We start from the raw sequence: 24,481 nt of genomic DNA on the forward strand, positions 1-24,481 counted from the left end.
TCGAACCCGGGACCCCTGTGACCAAAGGCCAGCACGCTAACCATTTAGCCATGTAGCCGGACTACCCTGGAGGTAAATTTCATTCTCATGCTTATTTTATATTGTGTATCATCAAGCACACTGGCGCTCAATCAGTTTTGTTTTGTTAGTACAGTTCCAGAACAGTTAATTTAATGTAAATGCATTGGGGAGTCCAGAAGCTGTAGATGCTGATAGCCTGTTGCAGCAAAATCATTTTGTGATAATCGTAGTAGATGAACGACCATTACCCTGTGTAGTGTAAACTTAAAGAGGATGACTTCAGTTTAATTCTAGATAGCTGGTGACCACGTTGCGGAGCTTGTGATTAATTAGTTAGAGCACATTATACAGACAAGGAATCTGCTCTAAGTACAACACATTTTGGGGTATGTTTCGCTGGACTTCGCCAGCAAAACCGACCGTTCATGATATCTCCCTTATGTATCCTCCTATCGAAAAAATTGCACACGAGAAAAAGTTTTAGAAATGGATTCCCATCAAGTTTGGTCGATTTCCAATCAGGTTGGTCTTGCATATATTTTGGAAGAGTTAAATCATTATTTCAGTTCCCTATAAACCCCCAGTCCATTCCGGGAATTTGACATGGTATGACATAAAAACCTACCTTTGGACAGCTGGATGCTAAATATGAAGTTTGGTTGACATATCTCCAGTAGTTTTCAAGTTATAAGAAATACGCTTTACACGCCACCGCTCTTGAGTTATGTCCGGCGGGACTTGTACTGAAAAACCGTTCATTAATGATATCTCCCCTATTAATTCTCCTATCGAAAAAATGTACATGATAAAAAGTTTTAGAAATGGATTTCCATCAAGGTTGGCCGATTTCCAGTCAGGTATTGGGAGAGTAAAAACACGGTTTCGGTTCCCTATAAACCCCTAGTCCATTCCGGGAATTTGACATGGTATGGACCTAAAACTTACCTTACAAAAACTTACCTTTGGACAGGTGGATGCTAAATATGAAGTTTGGTTGAAATACCTGCAGTAGTTTTCAAATTATAAGAAATAAGCTTTACAAGCACCCACTTTTGAGATAAGTCCGGTGGAACTTGTACCGAAAAACGGTCCGTCAATGATATCTCCCTTATTAATCCTCGTATCGATATGATGCATATGAGAAAGAAAGGTTTAGAAATTGATTTACATTAAGGCAGGCAGATTTCCATTAAGTTTGGTTGTGTATATTTTGTGGGAGTGCAAAATAACTGTTACGGCTTTGTATAAACCCCCAGTCAGTTCAGGGATTTGGAAATAATATTTGCCCTAAAACCTATCCAAGGACAGGTGGATTATAAAATATGGAGTTCGGTAGAAATATATCCATTAGTTTTTAAGTTATAGACAAACAAACAGACACCAAAGGTAAAAAATATGTAGATGGTCATTATTACACCTTAAACAGATAAGTGTACGGAAATTTCGCCAAAATAGTCAATGTACAGACACACGGTCGTTACGATTTTATTTATATAGATGTGGTGATTTGATTTTTTAAACTCTGTTCATAAATCTTGGAATATGTGGTATTGTTGTGCGCCTATTTTTTTACTTCGAACAGAAATTTTCTACAAAGAAGAACAAATGTAATGAGTAGGTCAAAGTGATTTCTCGCCGTAACTTCGTCCTAAACAGGAATTCTAATTTATGCGCTAATTCGTTTTTTTAAATTGTGTAGTGCAGTGATTTGTTTTTCTTTAACTGTGTTTGGAAATATTTGAACATGCATTGTTGTGTGACTTTTCGTACTTCGAACAGGAAAAAGAGCAAAGGGACACTATCATTTCAGAAATTCCCTGTAGACCAGGACAAGACTGAGGAGTGGCTCAACGCAGTTTCTCGTGATAACTTTGTCTCCAATACTAGTTCTGCGTCTCCTGTTGTTTGTAGCCTTCATTTCAATGAACATGATTATTCATTTGTAGACAAAAGTAGGAGAGTACTAAACAAAGGTTCTGAACCATCAGTGTTCCCTAGCTATCCTAGTTGTAAGGTGACTAACACCAAGAATCGTAGAAGAAAAATTAATAGAACCGCACCACATTCACCCAAGAAATGCAAAAGAGTTGAAGCTGTTTATCATTTTCAAAAGCTTGATGCAAGCTGTTCAACAACCAATAACGAAGGTACAGGCAATTTTTCAAATGTCAGTTTCACTGTAGAACAACTGTTATAAAGTGAAGATTTATCTGAAGCGGGAATAACAATACAGGCACAAGGATGACTGAAACACCTAAGTTAGTATTATAGCTCCCTACAACCAACCATGAATTAGCACTTTTATCCTAGGTTTCCGTTTCTATTTTCGGGTATTTATTACCCCTAAATTTTCTTTCATTGAATAATCCTTTGGGCGGAGTTATATTTGCCACATGACAGCAAAACAACACATTTTTATCCAAGATAATCTGAACTTTAACATTTAAAAAATGACAAGTAGGAACCATTACTGTTATGACAGTAAGGCCAACGTATGAAGCTAAGTGTTAGGGCCTACCTGTGCATTGAACATTTTACCAAATATTTACTGAAAATACTTTTCTCTTATTGAATTTGAATTTAAAATTCTAGTGCAAGGTATGAATGAAATGTAATCTGAAACTATAAACCAAACCCCATGGCGCAACAGCACTGAAATGCTATGGCCTACCAAACAATCGCTGCTCAGCCCGAAGGCCTACAGATTATGAGGTGTCGTGTGGTCAGTACGACGAATCCTCTCAGCCGTTATTCTTGGCTTTCAAGATCTAGAATCTGAAACCATATATATTGAAATTAAAATTTGAGTCAAAATATTTATGTTATCCATACACTGCATATTTAAGTAGAAAAAATAAGACTTTTATGTTTTTACAACGCCCCATTCCTGACAGCAGCACTTGAAGAACTTGAAAACTGTAATTGAACAATAACTCTTCATCTCAAGATTCAAATCAGAAGGCAAATGTATTGTGGTAAATTCTGCTATGTATCTAAATGCCATGGATAAGAAAAGTAATTACTATTATTCCTCACAGTTAAGGAATGTCCCTTGGACTACTCCATCTCTCCGCAGTTTAATTTCACGACATTATTTTGGCAAATATCAACGAAAGTAGCCTTTAGTATTTATCATTTCAACAGTATTACTCAACGTAATATTCTCGTTCATTCCTATAAATTAAGATAAATCGGCTATCAAAGTCAATAGCAGAACGCCTGCTGGACTTCTCCCTCTCTCTGCAGTTTGATTCCATGACATTATTTTGGCAAATATCAACGAAAGTAACTTTTAAGATTAATCATTTTAACAGTATTAACCTATGTAACATTCTCCATGCCTCTAAATTACGATAAATCGGCAATCAAAGTCAATAACTTTTCTAACGCACAACCTCAGGCCGCCACCGCTACGTGTCGAGCGATGAAACTACTCCGATTACAGCATGTGGACCCGATTGTCAAGGCCGGTAAAGCTAGCTAGAGCGACGCATCAAGTCGGCCGTGTTGCGGCATTGCTCATGTTTTGGGCTTGACTAACCTGAATTTCCTTCAGCTGTTTTGGAGTTGCCAGTTGCCACTACTGCCTAATACGCAATGATCAACCAATCAGCGCTCTGCCTTATGATGACATGTTCCACCAATCAAAAGTCCCATTTTCTAAATCGGCACCCAGCCCATCTTCATATATAGCTATGAGTTTGAGCTTTGAGGCGGACTCTTTAACATGCTTGAGAGTAAAAGTGGAAGTCGGTGTAATGTAATACGCAAGCAGTTTTGGAAGTCTGCAGTCTAATATTTTGGAGCTAGAAAAAAGGTTCATTTGTGGTACAGTGGTTAGTGTGATTTGCTGTAACCCCCGGAGACCCGCCTTCGATTCCCGACTCTGCCACGAAATTAGAACAGTGGTACGAGGGCTGGAACGGGGTCCACTGAGCCTCGAGAGGTCAACTGAGTAAAGGATGACAATGTGCGAGAAAAATTCTCATATCTGTGGTATTTTATTAAATGTATTGATATGTTGTATAAAAATTATTGTTGTATACTCATTTAAACTGTTTATAAGTGCCAAGGGTCAAGGTTAGTGTTATATATATCATGTTGATCATAAATCAATCGATTCTTTGTTATTCGATTTATTTTTGAGGGACGCGAATTGTAACGGCTCAAATCACGTTACAAGGTGATATCGGTATATTTATTATTATCATTAGTTCATCTGTGATATTATTATTATTATTATTATTATTATTATTATTATTATTATTATTATTATTATTATTATTATGTCTGTATTATTATTGTAGTTATTATTATTATTGTTCAATTCAGTTATGCAATGATGATCGCTTGTGTGATTGTGGTTAAATTGTTACATATGTATGTGTGTGTAGATTAACATTCAAGACGTGTACAGTGAGAGTTGCTGTATATTAAGATGTGGATGTAGTGTGTGTAATAACTTGTGACATTACGATATGTTGCAATACTGCTAGCGTAACTGCCCAGTCATCGCTCTGTCATTGAGTGCATTTAGCGGTGAGCTCACTTTTTGGAGATACCTACAGCCGGCCCTGGCAATTCCACAATTGTATGTAATATTTTTTCGCCGGGTGGGAGGAATATTATAGTTATTTCTGGATATTGCGTAAGTGTGTCAACTAATGTCTATATAAGCTGGCTGTATATTGTAGCGTCAGTCATTGGGAGAGTGAGGCCACAGTTGGTCGATCAGTCAAATGGATGGTGAACAGTGAATGAGTCAAAGGGGTGGAGAGGCCTCAGTCAGTCAGTTAGTTGGAGTCAAATGGATAGTGAACAGTGAGAGTGAGTCAATTGGAAGGAATGACCTCAGCGGGTCAGTGAGTTGAAGTCATATAGAAGGAGAGACTTGCCATAAAGTCATACAGAAGGAGAGATTTGCCATGAAGTCATATGGATGGAGACACTTGCCAAGAAGTGTTGTACTGAGATGATAGTAGTCGGTCATCTAGATGGAGAAGCAGCAGTCACATGAATACTTAGTCGTCAGTGAAGCAAAAAGGATACATCACCAAATGAGGCTTGATACACCTACAGCAAGACACCAACTCAAAGGAATACGTCTTAATTACACTGAAAGTGTTGAAGGTGCAGTCAAGTGAACTAGTGAGGGATAAATTTCTTGTATAATTTTTAAATGTCCGGTCAAGAAGAATTCAAATTTAATGCCGAGTTTCTTTCAGTTGTAATGTCATAATTTTATATTTTCATCTGATTTATCGCAGCAGGTCTTGCTACTTTTTCTAAACAATTTAAGAATATATTTTGTTCTATCATTAATTTATCGTTTCATTTCAATGGTAGGATTAGATAACCTCAAATTTAATGGGGAACCGAACGACAATCTCTTTTTCCAAGAAACTATATGGTATGTTGTCAAAGTAAGCCTATTACCCCACACCCTAGAGATATTAAAGACTCTCATTCTATTATTGCTGCACTGAGTTGTAGCTGGCGCCCATCAGATATTGTATAAGTAATCAGGTAAGAACTAAGTGTGAGTACAAGGTCGAACGATTGAGTATTTTATTTAATGAATATTAATTTTCGCATTTTTCGTTTTAATGCAGATTTGGTATTATTTTAAATTAGTGAGTATTGTCGAAAAGCCCCAGAAGTTAGGAGGGGAAAGAAGAAAATATAAAAAATGACCGAGATTAGTGTTGAATCCACAGTTTCCGGGGTCGCAAGACTGATTGGCGACAGACCCAACGCCAGGTGGAATCGTGTTCATCAAACGTATGGTGAGACAGTTGTCACTTATTTGTAGTATATGTTATTTGAAAGTGCCAGCTACTTCCCACATAATCAGATCTACCACAAGGAGAATGTTTGACGCGAAACAAAATAGTCTAAAACTTAGAATTAAACACATGACTAACAATAACTCTAAAAATACAAAATACTTCGTGAAATATCAATCAGTGTCACAACAAAGAAATTTATATAAATTTACTTCACACGTAATTAACAGGTAATACAAATCCTAGTCCGCCTCTGTGGTGTAGTGGTTATTATGATTAGCTGCCATCTCCGAAGGCCCGAGCTCGATCTCCGGCTCTTCCACAAAATTTGAAGAGTGGTACGAGGAATGGAATGAGGTCCACTCACCCTCGAAAAACCCCCACCTCAGCCATCCTCGAAGTAGTTTCTCGTGGTTTCCTACTTATCCTCAAGACAAATGCTGGGATGGTACCTAACTTAAGGTCACGGCAGCATCCTTCCCTGTTCCTTGTCTTTCCGTTCCAATCTTTCCATCCCCCACCAAGGCCCCTGTTCAGCATAGCAGTTGAGGCCACCTTGGCTAGGTACTGGTCATCCTCCCCAGTTGTATCCCCGACCCAGAGTCTGAAGCTCCAGGACACTGCCATTGAGAGGGCAGAGCTGGCATTCCTCGTTGTGTTCGGGGGAGAAACCAAACCTGAAGGGTAAAGGGATTACATAAATAAATAGCCTATAATAAAATATCAATCAACGACACAATAAATAATTTTATAAAAGTTCACTTCACACATAGTTAACAGGTAATACAAATCATAAAATTAAACATTGAAGAAAGTAACCGAGGAGCGCCGTCTACTACAGCTAGCTCTTTTCTTAGACCGTGATTCATTTAATTTACATAGCATTTTGTTCATAAATAACGAGCACGGAGCCTAACACTGTTCTGTTCCGTGCAGTGAATCAATAACATATAGAACCTTAACTGAAAATCAATTTATTCGCATCTATCGTCAATGGACTCATTCGCGATAAGAGCTTGCCCTCAGGACATGTGTTAAGTATCGTTCCGTACTGTAATTCGATCAGCTCCACCCACCATTATGTAATTCTGAAGGTCATGGTTCACGAGCAAGTTCGTACTTATACCAGTTTGAATCACAAGTAACTCGTGAGGAAGAGAAAGGACAATGTCTGTCAAGCCTTGACATTCTGGCTTCTTGCAAGAAAGTTCTCTGTCCTGCCATTCTAACTCTGTTCGTCTCCAATTTTACTGTGTGTTATTTTGTTAAGAATTTTTTTTCACTGTTGACTCAGTTAATACAACTTTAGAGTATTTTCAGTCTGTCGAAAGCACGAAAATAACACTATAACGTCCATTTTTACAGGTATGTTCCAGTGTTATATTTTTTATCATTATCGCTGCACCTTTCTCCTTTCTTTCTTTCTTTCTTTCTTTCTTTCTTAATCTGTTTACCCTCCAGGGTTCGTTTTTCCCTCGGATTCAGCGAGGGATCCCATCTCTACCGCCTCAAGGGCAGTGTCCTGGAGAGTGAGACTTTGGGTCGGCAGGATACAACTGGGAAGGAAGACCAGTACTTCACCCAGGCGGCCTCACCTGCTATGCTGAACAGGGGCCTTGTGGGGGAAGGGAAGATTGGAAGGGATAGACAAGGAAGAGGGAAGGAAGCGGCCGTGGCCTTAAGTTAGGTACCATCCCGGTATTTGCCTGGAGAAGTGGGAAACCACAGAAAACCATTTCCAGGATGGCTGAGCTGTGAATCGAAACTCCGTCTACTCAGTTGATCTCCCTCGTACCACCACTTTTCAAATTTCGTGGCAGATCCGGGAATCGAACTCGGGCCTCCGGCGGTGGCAGCTAATCACACTAACCACTACACCACAGAGGTGGACTAAAACTTAACTATTAAACACAATTTTCCACAAAATATATTTTACTTCGTGAGTTCCGTTGTCGATAAACCAGCGAGATGATAAAAAGACTGGAGGCGCCGGGTATCGATCCCGGTACCTCTCGCATGCTAAGCGAGCGCTCTACCATCTGAGCTACGCCCCCTTGTCCCGTCTGGGCTGTTTTGCAATTACAATGCTTATCAGTAGGAGACACATTCGCGTGCACATTTCTTATCGGGAACAAGTACTTGTGCAAGTAAGTACTGTAAATAGAGTTATCACGATGTCCTCTTCAATATAATGTAATAACATAAAATACATTTTCATAATCAGTGTTCGGGCAGTAAAAACCAGTAAACCTTTGCTTCAAATCAGCCGCAGCATAGTGCCAAAGTCCCGTGATTCTAAAGGGAAATCTCATCGTCATCATCATCTGTTTACCCTCCAGGTTCGGTTTTTCCCTCTGACTTAGCGAGGGATCACACCTCTACCGCCTCAAGGGCAGTGTCCTGGAGCTTCAGACTCTTGGTCGGGGGATACAACTGGGGAGCATGACCAGTACCTCGGCCAGGCGGCCTCACCTGCTATGCTGAACAGGGGCCTTGTGGAGGGATGGGAAGATTGGAAGGGATAGGCAAGGAAGAGGGAAGGAAGCGGCCGTGGCCTTAAGTTAGGTACCATCCCGGCATTCGCCTGGAGGAGAAGTGGGAAACCACGGAAAACCACTTCCAGGATGACTGAGGTGTGAATCGAACCCACCTCTACTCAGTTGACCTCCCGAGGCTGAGTGGACCCCGTTCACGCTAACCACTACACCACAGAGGCGTACCTAAAGGGAAATCTTCCAGGTGTTAACACACCGATTTCGCTCGGATTTTGCATGCTGGTAGCAGTGTACATTCCAAAAGTATTAACCGTATGGGCCCAAATTAATACTGTACTTAATAGTGTGTTTTTACTATGAAAGTGGTGAAAATACACGCAGATACTCTCCGCGCAGTCGATAAGAAATGAACACGCGGTTGTGTGTACTGATAAGCATTGTAATTGCAAAACAGGCTAGACGGAACAAGGGGGCGTAGCTCAGATGGTAGAGCGCTCGCTTAGCATGCGAGAGGTACCGGGATCGATACCCGGCGCCTCTCGTTGGTTTATGGACAACGGAACTCACGAAGTAAAACATATTTTGTGGAAAATTGTGTTTAATAGTTAAGTTTTAGTCCACCTATGTGGTGTAGTGGTTAGTGTGATTAACTGCCACCGCAGGAGGCCCGGGTTTGATTCCCCGTTGTGGTTAGTGTGAATAGCTGCCACCCCTGAGGGCCCGAGTTCGATTCCCGGTTCTGCAATGGAATTTGAAAAGTTGTACGAAGGCTGGTATGGGGTCCACTTAGCCTCGCCTGAGTACAGGGGGTGGGGCGAATAGATTCCCACCTCAACCATCCTCGAACTGTTTTTCCGTAGTTTCCCACTTTTCTTCCAGAAAAATGCAGGGATGGTACCTAACTTAAAGCCACGGCCGCAAGGTACTGGTTCCACTGCCTAGTTGTATCCCAGACCCAGTAGCACGCTCCAGGACACTGCCCTTGAGGCGTTTGAGGTGGGATTCCACGCTGAGCCCGAGGAAAAAATCAAACCTGGACGGTAAACGGAAGGAAAGAAAGAAAGAAAGAAAGAAAGAAAGAAAGAAAGAAATATAGTATATTTTAACAGTAACTATTAACTTTAAGAGTCACTGTGTTACAGACGAGTAAAAGGGCTGATAATTAATGAGTAACGTGAAGACACGACGCAAACAAAAATGTCATTAAATTTCCCTTCGGGAGAATCAAATGATCATAAATATGTCCTTCAATAAAGTGCGATGCGATGTTACCTAACCACCGTGCAGGCTGTGATGTGAAAAATTGATGGATGCCATGACATACAGACCCATTCATTTATTTATTTACTTAGCGTATAATGCTACAGTTGACAATCGACTCTATGTACACGTTCTTGAAACACACACACAAAAAAGATACAGTCGATTCTATATATAGACCAGGGCCTCTCAGAGTGCACGCGCCGGTGCACTGCACGGCGCAAGGTGCAGGAGACGACTTCACTACTTGACCAGAGTGCAAACCCCCACTCCTCTTTCCCTACATCTGTCTCACCCGTTCGGCCTGTCTCCGCCTTCCTCACTTTCCCCGTTGTTTCTCCCCTCACTGCGAAATGTTTACGTGCGGTGAGCGGAGACACTCTGTTGTATGGGACAAGGTTACCTGTGTTAAAAATCTCTTCCTTCAATTTGGTTTGAGCAGACAATTTATCTTCTCAATCTCTCCTTTTCCTTTTTTCTTTGCAATTATAGCAGTAATGTCTGGAACAAAGGATCGGCTGACAGCAATTCTGAGAGCGTTCTTTAAATTATTATCAGAAATGCTCGAACGCAATCTAGCTTTCGTACAAGTCAAAACAGAAGAGAAAACTTTAACATTCGCATGTGGGACCAAACATAGCTGCTTCTCAATGCAGCTTAGAAAAATCTTTCTTCGAAAAATTCTGGTAGAATTCGGGCAAAGTCTTTGTATTGAAAAATATATAATCACGTAATTATTGTCCCTCAGATTAAGCATTTGGCTTTATCGTCACGACTGACGAAAAAATTCGAACATTCCCATTTCGATTGAAATGGACTTTCGGAAGTCTTTGCTTGCTTCGAAACAGGTTGCTCCATTATTTTGTTGCTTTGCGCTTGTCTATTTCACTGATAAACAAGCCGTCCGTCTATAACCGAACGCTTCGTCGCTCTCAGCGGACTACACCATCCGAGTCAAGTCGAGGTGAGCCGAGTCCGACCGACGCACAGTGCACAGATCCTCTGCGCCTCGCTTTGCACGCGTGAGATTTTGGACGTTTGAGAGGCCCTGATACATACCTTAAAAATCTACTCCGGTTTATACACAGTCCACCTGTGCAGCTCTCAAGGTACTGTTGCTAGGTAGCATCCATCGCGTCTCATATTTTGTTACATAACACTGCATCGTTACACAAATTTTCGTATGATCTCCAGCTCTAAACCATATGCATGACAAAATATCCACTGGTAAGATTGAGTTAAATTCTCGACCGTGTCGATTGCTGATACCGACAGTTATTCTTCAGCTCGAGGGCATAGCATACGGACACTTCAGTGTTACGAATCATATAGGCAACAACGTACACTAACGTATTGACACAGCGAGCATACTCACATATTTTTTTCTTTCTTTCTTTCTTTCTTTCTTTCTTTCTTTCTTTCTTTCTTTCTTTCTTTCTTTCTTTCTTTCTCAATTCGTTTACCCCCCAGGGTTGGTTTTTCTCTCGGACTCAGCGAACGATCCCATCCCTACCGTCTCAAGGGCAGTGTCCTGGAGCGTGAGACTTTCGGTCGGGGGATACAACTGGAGAGCAGGCCCAGGAGGCCTCACCTGCTATTCTGAACAGGGGTCTTGTTGGAGATGGGAAGATTGGAAGGGATAGACAAGGAAACGGCCGTGGCCTTAAGTTTGGTACTATCCCGGCATTTGTCCGGAGAAGTGGGAAAGCACGGAAACCCACTTCGAGGATGGCTGAGGTGGAATCGAATCCCCTCTAACTGAGGCTGATAGACCCCGTTGCTGTCCTCGAACCACTTTTCAAATTTCGTGGCAGAGCCATGAATCGAACCCGGGCCTCAGGGGCTGGCAACTAATCACACGAAGCACTACACAACAGAGGCGGACACACTGAAATATTAACACAGCGAAAATTGAAAATATACTGCGTAATGTACAGGTTTCATGCATTAGTCGCTAGTCGAGGAATTGGTCTTGGTAAACATAATCATGTATGTTCTGTTGCTAAATCGTCTTCTTCTTATTATTATTCAGCCTACGGAGGTCCACTCTTGGTTATAGGCCTCCTCCAGTCTTGCCCATGTTATTCTTTCCTGGGCAGCCTACGTCCTACATTCCTTCAGCATATGAGTCGCTTGGTCTACTTTCCCTTTGAGCTTCTGACCACCTCCATGTCAGCGTTGCGCCCGTTTTATAAAGTTTATCACTCTTGTTCTCTTATTCTTCTTCTTCTTCTTCACTTGTTTACCCTCCAGGATCGGTTTTTCCCTCGTACTCAGCGAGGGATACCACCTCTACCGCCTCAATGGCAGTGTCCTGGAGCTTCAGACTCTGGGTCGGGGATACAACTGGGGAGGATGACCAGAACCTCGCCCAGGCGGCTTCACCTGCTATGCTGAACAACGGCCTTGCGGCGATGGGAAGTTCTATTTCTCACACAGTCTCCTAAAAGCTGATAAGCAGCATTGCCCATTCCATAGCTCTATGGTTGATACGTCTCTCAGCAATGTTTTAAGACAGCGCGACAGTTTCAAAACCGTTGTGTTGCGACTGACAGTATAGTATGCATGTTTCGTATACCTTACGCTTCAAGTTGTCTGGGAAATTTGGGTTCTTTAGAATGTGGTTGAGTTTGTCAAATGTTGCCAATTATAATTCAATATTATTAATTTTCACCGTCACTTTAACGTACCAGTCCGACTCCTTGGCTGAATGATCAGCGTTGAGGCCTTCGGTTCAGAGGATCCCGGGTTCGATTCCCGGCCGGGTTGGGGATTTTAATCGCGTGCGATTAATTCCTCTGCCTCGGGGACTGGTTGTTTGTGTTTGTCCCCAATACTTTCCTCTACATATTCAGACAACACATCTCAATACTAACCTCCACAGAAACACGCAACAGTGATTACATCCGGCCAAATAGGGTTGGTGTCAGGAAAGGTTTCCGGCCTTAAAACAGGACCAAAACCACATGTCCGACACAGTTCACTCCCGCGACCGCACAATGTGGGGGAAAAGCGGTAAAAGAAGACTCTAACATGCCAGTAGAGCTTTTTGTTTGCATTGGGTCTTCAGTGCTACTAGCCCTCCTGGTGGCCATTATCGTTAAGGAGTAAAGTCTACATGGTCTGGCATGTTGTACCGAGCTCGATAGCTGCGGTCGCTTAAGTGCGACCAGTATCCAGTATTCGGGAGATAGTAGGTTCGGCAGCCCAGAAAATGGTTTTCCGTGGTTTACCATTTTCACACCAGGAAAATGCTTAATTAATTAAGGCCACGGCCGCTTCCTTCCCAATCCTAGCCCTTTGCTGTCCCATTGTCACCATAAGACCTATCTGTGTCGGTCCAACGTAAAAGCAACTAGCAAAAATAATTTTTAAAAAAATCCTAACATGTTGTTAGCCAGTTCGAGTCCCCTTGGTGTAAAAAATAACCACTATCACAACGTTTGGCGGCAGGCTAGGAGAGGTGGTGGTATACCAATTCTAATCACTAAATTGCATGCCAGAAACCTGGATTCAATTCAATTCCAAACCTCTCCTCAGTGTTCATATGAAGTGAGGACAAATGACGCTATTGATGATGATTCGTCCGTCGGATGGAGATGTTAAGCCTCGTGGTATTGAACGCGAGGAGGTTATGTGCCAAAAGTGGGTTTTACCCTTTCTCTACCTTACTATCATCACCCCACATCCATACGCGCAGGTCGCCCATGGGAGTCAAATAGAAAGGCTTGCACCAGGCGAGCCAAACATGTCATCAGACACTCCCAGCACTAAAAGTCATACGACAAGTAAATAAATCCATGTTACTCCTAAATTCAATCAGTCACTACTGATCTGCATTTAGGGCAGTCGCCCAGGTGGCAGATTCCCTATCTGTTGTTTTCCTAGCCTTTCCTTAAATGATCGCAAAGAAATTGGAAAATTATTGAACATTTCCCTTGATAAGTTATTCCAATCCCTAACTCCCCTTCCTATAAAAGAATATTTGCCCCAATTTGTCCTCTTGAAGTAGAACTTTATCTTCATATTGTGATCTTTCCTACTTTTTTTTTTTTTTTGCTAGGGGCTTTACGTCGCACCGACACAGATAGGTCTTATGGCGACGATGGGATGGGAAAGGCCTAGGAGTTGGAAGGAAGCGGCCGTGGCCTTAATTAAGGTACAGCCCCAGCATTTGCCTGGTGTGAAAATGGGAAACCACGGAAAACCATCTTCAGGGCTGCCGATAGTGGGATTCGAACCTACTATCTCCTGGATGCAAGCTCACAGCCGCGCGCCTCTACGCGCACGGCCAACTCGCCCGGTTTTCCTACTTTTAAAGACACCACTCAAACTCATTCGTCTACTGATATCCTCCCATGCCATCTCTCCACTGACAGCTCGGAACATACCACTCAATATGCTTACAATATTGTGATTTTTTTATTCCACCTTTTCAGTACAATTGGTTTTATGCTGTTAGATCATAATTAGAGCCCGGATTTCCATGCACTATCAAATCTCAAAATATGCATGCATTCATGCACTATCATTTATGGCAAAACATGCACAATAAACTGGAAAATATGCACTATCAAAATTCAGTTCCTTTTGAAACATGAACAAAAACTACCCTAATTTCTCCAAATTGTCTTGATTTAAGCTCATCCGTTTATCATTCAGCCCATACTTAAGCACAGAAAATCATCTTTTTTACGTCACGAGAAGTGATAGATGCATAATTCAATGAAGACATTTGGACAAAGTGAGGTCAAATTGTACGTCTTTTGCATGTTCACCACAATACGTCTTTTATAAGCTTGACGAATTCAAAATCAGGATTTGAACGAATTAGTTTGTTCAACTTATCTCTATCTGCGGCAGCTGCTTCTCCATGCGATGATTGCAGACGATTGCTTGCTGCGATAACACAGACGTGTGACGATTGAGAGTTCCGGGTAGGACATTCCAGGATAACAACGGTAGAGAGTTCAATGAAAAACCTGAATTTGTAAGCTGCTATCCCAGTAAAAAATGAAATGGCGTATGGCTTTGAGTGCCGGGAGTGTCCGAAGACAAGTTCGGCTCGCCAGGTGCAGGTCTTTCTATTCGACACCCGTAGGTGACCTGCGCGTCGTGATGAGGATGAAATGATGATGAAGACAGCACGTACACCCAGCCCCCGTGCCATTGGAATTAACCAATTAAGGTTAAAATCCCCGACCCGGCCGGGAATCGAACCCAGGACCCTCTGAACCGAAGGCCAGTACGCTAACCGTTCAGCCAACGAGTGCTATCCCAGTAACGCGGCGCCACAGAAGTGCGATACAAGGTTTCTTTTGTTCGTCTAACAGACGAAAAATGAGCCGTCAATGATTAACGCACAATTTACGGTTCAATTTATAGCAATGTACAACTGTAAAACTGGGACACCTTATTCCTAAGAATTAGATTTCGACGTGGAGCCTTCCGACGTACGTCATTGTTTACTCAAGCAACAGATAAGAAAGTGTTTGGTTAATTGCATTATACTGTAGGACCTGTACCGTATGTAGGCTACTAACTATGGTTGTCACATAGGATGCCAGGAATACATTCTCTCCGTCTCTCAGTAATAGACATACTGTAGCCTACAACGTGAAAAATTGTCCCAAATTCTGCAAACTAACATTCAGAAAATGCACTATGATGCAAGTTAACAATATATATGCGTCAAAGTCAGAATAAAAGTCATATTATGCAATATTAAACGTCCAAATATGCGCTATTAAATCCAAAATCTTCCAAATATGCATGAATTTTCTCCGAAAAATGCCAAAACATGCACGGAAAAAGAACGGTTATTTGGAATTGTTAAGCCGTAAAACGAATATTTGCAAAGTTTGAGAAGTGTAACTAGCTTATTTAAAAACATGCATTTGCATGGAAATCCGGGCTCTAATCATAATGCTACAACACTGTTTTATAGGGACATGTTTCGCTTGAATTTCAAGCATCCTCAGCCCACTTTGCCTCAGCCTATATAATAATCTCAAGGTTAAGACCAGTCGTATTTGATTAGTTTTGACAAATTCTAACAATAAAGTAATAAAATATATAAACATAGGAATTTATGAACACATTAATAGTTTAACAATATGAATGACTATACTAAAATTGGAATAACTGTTAATTCTAAAGATATTGACATCCAAAACACAGTGTCTTCAAATGTTGAAAATTTGGCTAAAATTGTTTTCTCAAAGTTCTAGTTTATTAAAAACAATTGTAATTTGACTCTATGTTAAAACTTGAGTCGTAATTATAGTTAAAACTTATTGGTGTCTTAAGATTAAAATTTTGGATCCGTTTGGAATTCAGCTTCTTGTTTTAATTTTGAGGCTTGCTACTGTAATTTAATAGTTTTGGACAGTAAATAATGTTGAATTAGTTAGTTTCATCGAACTAGTCTCGTTTTTACACTCAGATTTTCCGTTGGTAGTAGTTAGTATTTATGAGGTATTTAGTCAAAAGGGACATCAATCCAAAATCTTGAGGAGTTTATTTGTTTCTTTCATAATATTTGAATGATGGTGCGTCCCTTTGACTGCTACTACGAAACCTTGTGGACTTTGTTACATTCCAAAGCATTAAATTTCTCACTGATGCACGTCTCCCTATAAGGCGCCAACTCAAGAAACCTGCACCAGGCCTCTCCTGAGGCCACATGTTATAATAATAATAATAATAATAATAATAATAATAATAATAATAATAATAATAATAATAATAATAATTATTATTATTATTATTATTATTACTACTACATATTATTAGAAAGGTTTACTAAAAGCAGCTTTGTCCACTGTCTTCGTCCATTCTATTGTACCAGTTTGCTTCATTTTTGTTTTATTCTCTTCGGAATTACCTGCCATAGAACATCATTCATTCATAGGTCTGTAAGTTTAGTCAACTTTCTGTAATCCTAAAATCAAATCACTAAATGACTACACCAATAATAGCAGGCGAAGGCTTACCCTACCCTGCAATACATTCTGTACTTGAGTAGGTGCAATAAAAACTTTCCAGTCTGTCAAACACGCAGCGATTACAATATAAAATATAACACTATAAACATACCTGTAAAATTCATACTAATATACAAAGAATGATATGTTTTGTTCTACAAGAACATCCTTAGATTCTATCAAATCACTTAAAACATGTTTATATATGTACAGTATTGTTTACATTGTGTAAACTTAGCAGTGATAGAGAGTTTAGTGATAACATGAACCAGTATAATGACAAAAATAAAATAAATATACAAGTATTAATATAATGGAATACTTGTATACTTGTATATATATTTTATTTTTGTCATTACTGGTTCATGTTGTCACTAAACTCTCTATCATTGACAAGTTTACACAATGTAAACAATACTGTACATATATAAGCATGTTTTAAGTGATTTGATAGAATCTGAGAATGTTCTTGTAGAACAAAATATGTCATTCTTTGTATATTAGTATGAATTTTACAGGTATGTTTATAGTGTTATAATTTATATTGTAATTGATGTGTGTTTGACAGACTGGAAAGTTTTTATTGCATTTAACTAAGTCGACACTGGAAAATATGGCTTCATTCTTAACAAAAAAAACTTAAGCAGGTTGCACACAGTTAAGGAACAATATCTTTACATAAAGATAAACGATTCAAAATGATAGTGGCTATACGAAAACCTGTAATTTCTACCAAACTTGGTTCACATATGACTTAATATGATATGGAGAGAAATATTGTGGGAGAAAGATACACTTAGCACACCCTGTGGTTGGAAGGGAGTGACTTGTAAAATATCATCAAAAACGACCAATATTAGTACTGAATCCATATTTTTCGGGGTCGCTGAGTTGAAACCAAACTTTTTACACATATGACATACTATCTGGAGAAAAATACTATGGGGATAAGAAACCCTTAGTATCCTTATGGTTGGGGGTTGGGAGAGCGTGACATGTGAAAATCATAAAAAACAGCGAATATTAGTATCGAATCCATATTTTTTGAGGTCGCTGAGATGAATAGTGACAATTCAGATGCTGTTTAAGTCTCCATCAGCATAGGGGGGTTAAAAGGGATGAGAAAGAAAATGACCAAGATTATGGATTAATATGTGTATGTTCCAGCATACCTCTCAACCAAACTTCGCACACAAACTATCTGAACTAGTGAAAGAGAATGGAGTTCCCTCTTTTCAGCTTGGAATGTTTAGGCATTGTCAGAGTACACAGTCCACGGTACACTTCAATGCGCTTCAATGCGCTTCAATGCGCTTCAATGCACTGGAAAGCCATTAAGAATCTCACTGTGGACATGTTCATCCAGTGTACAACTCTCACTATTGCACATGTGAATAATGCAATGTAAGATTTCTGAAGAAATTCTCTTTGATAAGTTCTTTTTGAATCGAAAACTCATGGATGCTTAAAATGTGACTTGGGAGCTCATAGCTCCATGGGTGGCTTGGTGGAGAGGGTGTTGGGAGCAGATGATTGGCTCCATCAAAACACTGACTTAGAAAAGTGCTGGGTACCATACACAGGTCGGTGAAGACCTAAAAACAGTCTGGACTAACACTGTAGCACAGAAGCTGCCCTAAATTCACAACCTATTAAACAGGGTGGAGACAACTTTGGTACTTTAATGCCACCCCATTCTTTTAACAGTGAAAGCCTCACAAAAATTTTATGCGGACCAGAAACAAAAAAACAAAAACAAAAAAACAGACAAAAGTATTCCACACCAAGCTGAAACTTTCTGATGATTTTCCTTCAACTTTGGAACCACCACAAGGTCAGTTGTCTTCCTTGTAAACAACCACCTATTCGCATAGGAGATGTAGCTCTTCTACAGGATCACATGCAGCTAAGACATATGAAGCCTGCCCTAGAAGAAAGTTGCATATCACATTTAGCAACTTTGCAGGAATGAAAAAACAAACTAACAGGTACTTCTTTATATAATGATGGTCTGGGATTAATTCACAATACGTCTGCATCCTATGTTCTAACCAGTGATTTAGTTGGAACGAAATATTTATAGGAACTCACCTTAGCAATTTACAAATGGACTCGTATTGGGTGTCAAAATCAGCGGCCTCATGTTTCCGACAAGTTGTTTCATCAACAGAACGTCTCCCCTTTCGTAGCCATGACTTGACATATGGATGTGGGTTAAATATATGCACAGGAGGTCCAACGCTGCTTATGAAAATAAGTCCGTTTGATCTTGCATCCAGCAGCCTATTTCTCTTTTCGGTGAGGATCTCATTCATGGTATTGAAAGCTCCTTCAGCTTCTGTTGAAGAGATGGAAATGGTCTGTACAGTCTTGATTAAAGGCATCAGCTCCACTGGAATTTCCTTGGTCTCGATATACTTTCTAAAAGCATTAATGTACCTCGTCTTGTCTGACACGTGGAAAAAGTCACAAAGGTTGCCAACAGTCTCATCACCATAGTAGATATCCAAAGTAGAAGTGGAGGGCCAATTATTTTTGTATAATACCTTTGAATCACTGATACCTTTTGTCATTCTCTCATGTCTCTGCTGACTAGAGCTGGAACCAAGATGAGATGATGTGGACACATTTTCCATAAGCCTGTTGTTTAAATTGTTCACAAGACTTCTGAAAAACTGCTTTCTGTAAATTTTTACAACTTTTTTTTTAGAATCATGTAATCCTATGTTTCTAAACATTTTGTTTTCTGCTGCTTTAAGAACTGTTCTGTAGTATTCTCCAGGAGCTGAGTTACACATAGATTCAAACACTTTTATAGTGTGCTTGATTGCATTTTGAGCCTCTGTCAGACTTGTCTCTCTGTTCTGCAACTCTAATGACAAATCAGCTAAATCAACAAGAGCATCATACGTATTTGCTATATTTTCTAGGAATTCTACACATGTTAACATATTTTCTAGGCCTTGGAATTTTGCCCATTCTTTGGAGTCTCTCTAGTGGTCATTTTTGGGCTCACTAAAATGTTATGTTTTACTAGTGCACTATACTTTTCCCAGACAGCTTGTACAGTTCTCTGGCTCCATGCTACCCATCTTATTGTAAATATTTTGGATTCACTTGGATTCACACAAACATAACAGTGGAAGAAGGTTGTTGTGCTCACTTCCCGCTCTCTGAATCCAATAGCAGTGTAGCCAACATTAGAGAACCAGAAAACCACCCAGGAGTGTAAAATCGACCGTATCTTATGAACATAAAATCGTAAGTTTCGATATTAGTCCTCTAGAGTACACCCATGACGTTGCAGTGCTATGTATAGATTATAAGATTTTCTTACTGAATGTAAAAATCTTACGTCATTGTAAAGCGGGAAAATATTTTCTGGAACGGCGTTCCGGCCCGTTCCGGTCCAACTAAACCACTGGTTCTAACTATAACCCATAAGTAACCTCTAACACATAAATACGACAATACCTGAAAACATAAATCTCTATGTCTTACATTTGGCAAGTCCATATAAAATTGTTTGTTCATTGGCTACCTTAAAACACCCGGGCCTAAAAGGAAACAAAGATTTCAGTAATAAACTAGTTTATTAAATTGTAAACGTATTATCTGACATATTGTTATGAAAAGTATGTTACACGAATATATTCCTTAAAAACGGCTACGTGATGTACAACGTTCTTCCCTTACCTGCGTTGGACATTGCTTTTTTTCCAACATATGCATTGATGTTGATGTATAACTTCTTCTGCTATCACTCAATTGTTTGCATACATTGTCCTTCCAGTTCATTTGATTAATCTTTCTCTTCCTGCTCTTAATCAGTGTTAACTCGGTCGAGGTGACACAGATTACTGACGTTGGCCATGCTTGTTGATGTTCAAATGTTCTTGCTGGGAAGCCAATTTTCCAACAAACATATCTTTCTCATTTGTTTAAATACTGTATAAAGTTACCTTCTGGTGCCAAGATATTTCTTAGATGATATACAACCTGATTCTGTGAAAACCTCAACTTGTCCAAATACAGATGTACAACATTCTTTGAGGGCATGTTTCATATGTGGAGGATAGTTCGAGTTGGTATACCTAGGTGTTAATATAAGGAAATATCTTCATTGGGGTAATTACATAAAATGGGATTGTAAATAAAGGGTACAAATCTCTGCACATGGTTATGAGGGTGTTTAGGGGTTGTAGTAAGGATGTAAAGGAGAGGGCATATAAGTCTCTGCTAAGACCCCAACTGGAGTATGGTTCCATTGGATGGGACCCTCACTAGTATTACGTGAGTCAAGAACTGGAAAAAATCCAAAGAAAAGCAGCTCGATTTGTTTTCGGTGATTCTGTCAAAAGAGTAGCATTACAAAAATGTTGCAAAGTTTGGGTGGGAAGACCTGGGAGAAAGGAGACAAGTTGCTTGACTAAGTGATATGTCCCGAGCTGTCAGTGGAGAGATGGTATGGAATGACATTAGTAGATGAATAAGTTTTAGTTGTGTCTTTAAAAGTAGGAAAGATCACAATATGGAGATAAAGTTGGAATTCAAGAGGACAAATTGGGGAAAATATTCATTTGTAGGAAGGGAAGTTAGGGATTGAAATAACTTACCAAGGGAGGTGTTCAATAAATTTCCAAATTCTTCGCAATCATTTAAGAAAAGGCTACGGAAACAGATACGCTATCTGCCACCTGGGCAACTGCCCTAAATGCAGATCAGCAGTGACTGATGATTGACTGATACTTTATATCCATGTTGGAACTCATTGTCTACAAGTACAGGATGCACACAAAGTCTGTATACCACTACATTAAATTAATTTATGCTCAAACTCACATGATATAAAAGTACATAAATCATTATTTATTTATTTCTATTTACATCTTACATCTTTGGAATCTAAAACATCCATATGTATCTCTCCATGGTCGCAGCACAGCTGAATATGCCTCCATGTTCTGAAGCTCATATTAAGCAACATTCTTGGGGTCACTGTCTGTAAAGCTTTACACACTACATTTTTCAGATCATCAATTCCAACATACCACTGCATCCTCACCTGTTCCTTGATGTAACCCCAGAGTGCATTATTGGGTGTTGTTAGATCATGGCTCCTTGGTGGCCATGGAAGAGGAGCTGGATCATTGTCCGATCCTTGACCGATCCAGCGATTCCTAACAACGGCGTTCAGATGTTGTCGAACAGCCACTGCGAAGTGAGCTGGTGCCTCATCGTGTTGAAACCAAACAACCTGCATTTTGCAGCTGCGGGATGAGCCAGTCATTAATCATCTGGAGGTAACTGACAGAACAATATAAAAAAAAAATGTGGACCAAATAGATGCGTTTATGTCATTCCGGCCCAGATCATGATGTGAGGTGGATTTTGCTTGATGTTTTGAAAAAAATGTGAATTTTCTTTTCCCCAAAAATATACATTGTGTCTACGGGCGCTGCGATAAATCGCACATTCGTCAGTGAACGTAACTTCTGCCTTCTGAGCTATTGTTTGGAATTTTTGCAGCATCCGACCACAAGTATCAACACCTCTCTCCAAACCATCATCTAATAAAATTTATTGGCACTCAATGGACACCAACATCTCATTTTCAGATCCACTTTAATGTATTTCCTCATGGTTGATTCACGTGTCACCAACTCTGATCTGACGCACGTTTCTGTATGGATTTGACCACAGATTGTTCAATAGACTTTTCCACGTCAGCATAACGTTCAAGTTTGGTGGATGGTCTTCCACTTCTTGGTGCGTCGTGAACACTGCCTGTTAAAAATGCTTCCTTTTCTCATGCTAACAACGTCTTCCTTGTCGGTGCTGCTTTCACAACTGCAACTGCAACTTAATCGTCCCTCACATTTTTAATTAATTTGCCACTAATATTACGCTCATGACTCCAGACAGTGGCCAGCAAATGTTCCTCAATCGTATAATCACTTGTATCAACTATTCTTTCAATGTCGTGGCACAAACTGCTGTCAACAATCAAAGTCACTAACAATGGGTATCTGACAATAGATATAAATAAATAACGAGTAGGGGTGTATGGACTTTGTGCACACTCTGTACATTAATCATGGAAAGCACACAGGAACAGAATATACCAATATACCACATGAAATACTTTGTTACATGAAATGTTTAAAATGCCCTGCATTAACATTGACACATGCGTCAACCTGCCATCGTATTGAATCCCAGATGCCTGATGTATAGTTCACTGTGTTCAGTCAGTAAGGAATAAATAACGTATATATTCATTGTGCCTGCAAGAAACAATACCTTTTTGTTTTCTTATAATATATAAATGATATGAGTAAAGAAATGGAATCAGAGATAAGGCTATTTTGCAGATGTTATTCTGTATAAAGTAATAAATAAGTTACAAATTGTGAGCAACTGCCAAAAGACCTCAACAATGTTGTGAGATGGACAGCAGGCAATGGTATGATGATAAATGGGGTTAAAAGTCAGATTGTGAGTTTCACTAATAGGAAAAAGGCCTCTCAGCTTTAATTACTGCGTTGATGGGGTGAAAGTTCCTTATGGTAATCACTGTAAGTACCTAGGTGTTAATATAATGAAAGATCTTCATTGGGGTAATATTTTGAGAATTGGGAATGGAAGGTAAGCTGAGCATTCGGCAGGAACCCCTCCTCACTCCCCGCATGCACTACATTAATATGTGGTCCCTTTTCTAACAAGGGTATTGACCATTCTTTCTCTAACCACACCTTTACCTTTGTATTAATCCTTGTCTCATCTAGAAAAATTAAAGAATTTCCACTTTTTCTATACTGTCTAAGTAGGTGCAAGAAATCATTCTGCCTACAGAATCTGATCTTTCCATTAAATATTCCATTCCTCCCTCATTCTTCGAGTGGTGAAAACCAATAGCTTTTAACAGTTACCCTATAAACCCACAGAAATGTATAATGGGTTTCACCTTATCATACATATCATTCATATTTGGTACATAGCCTTATGCAATCCCATAAATGGCCTGTGAATTAATTCCCAGTCAAAGCTATCAACATTGTTTTTGTAACAGGCTTCTTTCTCATTTTTACTTGGTGGTTTAATCGGCAAACCGTGTTCATCTGATAACTTTATCTGCTTCAGAATGTTCAAAACACTTTGCTTTGAGAGACTGGTAGCTGCACATTTTGCAGCCATCATGTGGCTCACATATATATAACTTTTTTATTCCTTCTCACTGCATTAAATTCTTTCTTGTAGTAATTGTAAGCCTGATAATTACCCTCACATTATGTTGTGAGTTTCACTAACTGGAAAATTCGTCTCATTTTTAATTACTGCATTGATGGGCTGAAAGTTCCTTTTGGGGATCACTATATGTACCCAGGTGTTAATGTAAGGAAAGATCTTCATTGGAGTAATCACATAAATGGGATTATAAATAAAGGGAACAAGGGATTTTAGTAAGGATACAATGGAGAGGATATATTAGTCTCTGGTAAGACCCCAACTAGGGTATGGTTCCAGTGTATGGGACCCTAACCAGGGTTACTTGATTTGAGAACTGGAAAAAATCCAAAGTTCTGGGTGATTTCCGACAAAAGAGTAGCATCCAATTAATTGAAGGAACAAGAATCCACCTGATCGATACTTTCACTTTTATTTAGCCTTAGGCTATTTCAATAGACATTAGATTAAAAGTTCAGAACATGTTTCGAATGCGTTGCATTCATCATCAGCTGCTTGCATTTGGCAAAAGTAAAAATTAGCTAAAAACAGTCTCACTATTTTCTTAAAACCTTAAAAACAAGTGTTAGTAGTGCGTGTGTGAATGGATGGGGGGGGAAGAGGGGGGGGGGGATGCATTGAAGGCGTTTGTTAGTTAAACTAAGACTTATTATTAAAAATCTTAATGTTAAAAACACTGATGGAC

At 39.8% G+C, this 24,481-nt stretch overlaps 2 non-coding genes across 2 annotated transcripts; one reads left to right on the forward strand and one right to left on the reverse strand.

Moving 5' to 3' along the window:
- Positions 1–7,788: 7,788 nt before the first annotated feature.
- On the reverse strand, positions 7,789–7,861 carry TRNAA-AGC (transfer RNA alanine (anticodon AGC)). The gene has a single exon. It is a non-coding gene; the product is annotated as a tRNA-Ala (tRNA).
- Positions 7,862–8,770: 909 nt separating this feature from the next.
- TRNAA-AGC (transfer RNA alanine (anticodon AGC)) lies at positions 8,771–8,843 on the forward strand. The gene has a single exon. It is a non-coding gene; the product is annotated as a tRNA-Ala (tRNA).
- Positions 8,844–24,481: the final 15,638 nt, after the last annotated feature.

This window comes from Anabrus simplex, chromosome 1 (genome assembly GCF_040414725.1).
Source record: "Anabrus simplex isolate iqAnaSimp1 chromosome 1, ASM4041472v1, whole genome shotgun sequence".
NCBI lineage: Eukaryota > Metazoa > Arthropoda > Insecta > Orthoptera > Tettigoniidae > Anabrus > Anabrus simplex.